Source organism: Lolium perenne, chromosome 3, assembly GCF_019359855.2.
Source record: "Lolium perenne isolate Kyuss_39 chromosome 3, Kyuss_2.0, whole genome shotgun sequence".
Classification (NCBI taxonomy): Eukaryota; Viridiplantae; Streptophyta; class Magnoliopsida; order Poales; family Poaceae; genus Lolium; species Lolium perenne.
In genome coordinates, this window is record NC_067246.2 from 285,913,548 (window position 1) to 285,916,589 (window position 3,042).

Below are 3,042 nucleotides of genomic sequence, written 5' to 3' on the forward strand. Positions count from 1 at the left end.
ACGTCACGTCGAAGAAGAGGAAGGCCAGCAACACCCGTGGGCCGAACTAGAATACCTTGGAGGATGAGTGCCTCATCGATGCATGGAAGTTGGTAAGCTTCTGCCCCATCACCGGTGCCAACCAAAACGGCGGCAAGTACTACAAGCGCATATTTGATCAATTCAAAGAGCTGAAGAACTTCGGTGACTGCACCACCATCCATGTGATCCATAACGAGCCATTCATGTCACAATGACGGAACGTCATCAACAAGGCGTGTAGTAAATTCCATGGATGCTACACGAAGGCGGTGAACCTATCAAATACATTTTCAAGGCGAGAGTTCAAACTTTTATTTGGCACAAAGCAATCATATTATCATCCTAGTTTTTATCCCAGCGGTTTTAATCTCCGAACTCCTATAGTGCACATGTGAGTAGGCCAAGCTCGGGGCCCCTATCATGCTAATCTCCTTTTCTTCATTGCTCATGTCAGTAAGTCAGGCTCAATGCCCTTGCCATGCCAATCTCCATTCCACTAGTGTACATGTCAGCAAGTCAGGCTCAATACCCTTACCATGCCACCACCAGTGTACATGTTAGTAAGTCAGGCTCAACGCCCTTACCATGCCACTCGACCTATACATGTCAGTAAGTCAGGATCAAAGCCCTTACTATGTCGGTCGACCTACAACCTTCTCAAGTACTATTCATATCCGCCCCAATTCATCCAGTAATTGTTTTGTCAACTCAAAACTAACCTTTCAACTAATACATACCCATGACATGATATTCCACTCACATATAAAGCAAGCATATCCAAGCAATCAAACATAGGTTGACTACAAATGAATCCAATCATAAAAACATATGGCTATCCTAAGCCGGGTTTAATAGCAATAGCACACAATTCATCAGTCACAATCCTACACATGTACTTGTACTAAAATCATACTACACGTATAGAAAAACAATAGATATGTTATGATCAAAAGTTCAACTTGCCTTATTTGTCGTTGTCGTTCGCACTCTCTTTGCAAGAACAGACGTTACACACCGCACGATCTAGATGATAAAATAATCACAATAAATATCCAGAGAGCACAAACGGAGAAAACACATAACAAAGTAATGCATGCATGCTCTCAAAATAATTTAGGTTTGAAACTACTTTATAGGAAATTGTTTATTCAATAGCAATTTCAAAAAGGCATTTTAATACAAACTGGGAATTTATGCAAAAAAATAATTTCGAAAATCACAAATAAGTATTCTAGTGTATGGGAGATTTCATTATATTTAATTTGCGACTGGAATCAACTTAAGATCATTTATATAATTTAAAATATAGTGAAAATACTTTAAACACTATTATTAATTTGAAAAATCCTTAAGTTACGTGAAATCTCAAATTAACAGTACCAAGTTGTGCTTATCATTTTTCTGAATCCAACGCTATATTATTTGCTAAATTCCGAGTTATGAAAATATATATATGGTTTTTACAAGGTTAAACATTTCACGGACCTTTTATAATTTTGTCCGAAAAGTGGTCAGAAAGAGTTTCTCGGATGGAGAAACTTTCTACACGAAAGTTACAGAGAATTCAATTACGAACTCAATGCAAAAGGAATCATCTAAAACGGAGGTATAGATTATTTGTTATGAATTTTCAAAGATTTTTATGGGGGAACAAGCTAGCACATCCTGCACGTGATCGATGTGATCGATCGTGAGGCCTGGTTCAGTTATTTGGGTTAACAGATTTCCTCAGATTAAGATCTAACGGCGTACGGAGAATTTGTTAATCTAATCTAAAGTGGATGCTCTGGCTTACAATGGCACAGACGGCCCGAGGTGGTGGTAGGACGGCTCGGACGCGATGCTTCTTGGCGTCTTTGGATGGTTTACGACTGCGGCGAGTTGGTGAACGAGGTGCGGCTGGACGTGGCTGTCAAGGTGGCGTGCTCGGAGGTATTTGCGTCTTCCTCGAACAGCGGTGACGGGCGGCTGGAGCGGCCCGGGCAGCGATGAACTCCGGCGATGCTTTCTCCGCGTCCTAGTGCCCTGCAGATCGGGGAACATAGGGGAGGCGACGTGGTTGAGTAAGAGGACAATATGGTGTAAAATAGAGGGGCTCGGGGCGACGGGAAACCTCCGGTTATGAGCTCCAATGGCGGCGGCAGCATCGAACTCCGGCGAGAAATTCGCGCAGCCTGGCGGCGCAAAAATTGAGGATTTTAGGGTCAATATACAGAGGATATATGGGGGTATATATAGGCGCAAAAATCCGTGGCAGATTCAACAGCTTTGGTGAGATTTTTGTGGAACTTGTTTCCAGTTTGTTTCCGTGTCGTGCATAGACTTCTGGCTGAAGGTTGGAGATAAAACGTGGGCTCCACCGTCAGGGGAAAAAAAAAGAAAAGGCCAGATTGCATAGCATGGCTGCTCCGCGCGTGGTCTTTCGCGAGCGTGCGGGCGTGAGCTGCTGCTCGCGTCGCATAGGGCCGGCCGGTTCTTTATTTTTTTCCTTTTCTCTTTTCTTTCTTAAAGCTACAGTTAATAAAACTGATGCAAAAAAAAAAATATATACTAAAATTTATAAAACACTTCCAGTACAGTATCTGGATATAATGGGCACAGCCCCAACCCATTAAAGCACTTGGTTAATTATGTTATGCATATAGATTGCAAAACTAGCAATATAAAACACTTTTATGCAAGAAACATGTAAAACATTTTCTAAAACTGAAACTTTGACATGCTGATATGATGCAATGCATAAATTTTAAAATTCTCAGATTTTGGGATATTACAGACTACCGCCCTTAAAAGGAATCTCGTCCTCGAGATTCGAGAAGGCTAGCAGGGTTTAAGTTTGGGGATGGCTAGGTGCTACCACCCTTAAAAAGAATATGGCTAGGTCGCGGTTTACTTGGCAATGGTTCCATTGTGTGGCATCCGAAATTTATTCCATGTCACTTTCCTAGGATATTACTTTGATGGGATCTGTGTTACTTCTGACCTTGATATGAATGTATAAAATGCACCAGTATTGAAAGA

General features: G+C 41.6%; 1 long non-coding RNA gene across 1 annotated transcript; it reads right to left on the reverse strand.

The window, feature by feature from the left end:
* Positions 1-266: 266 nt before the first annotated feature.
* Positions 267-2,351, reverse strand: LOC127344223 (uncharacterized). The gene is made up of 3 exons (XR_007877860.2): positions 2,135-2,351; positions 1,817-2,046; positions 267-1,044 (listed from the first exon to the last, which is right to left on the reverse strand). It is a non-coding gene; the product is annotated as an uncharacterized lncRNA (long non-coding RNA).
* Between the last annotated feature and the right edge of the window lie 691 nt (positions 2,352-3,042).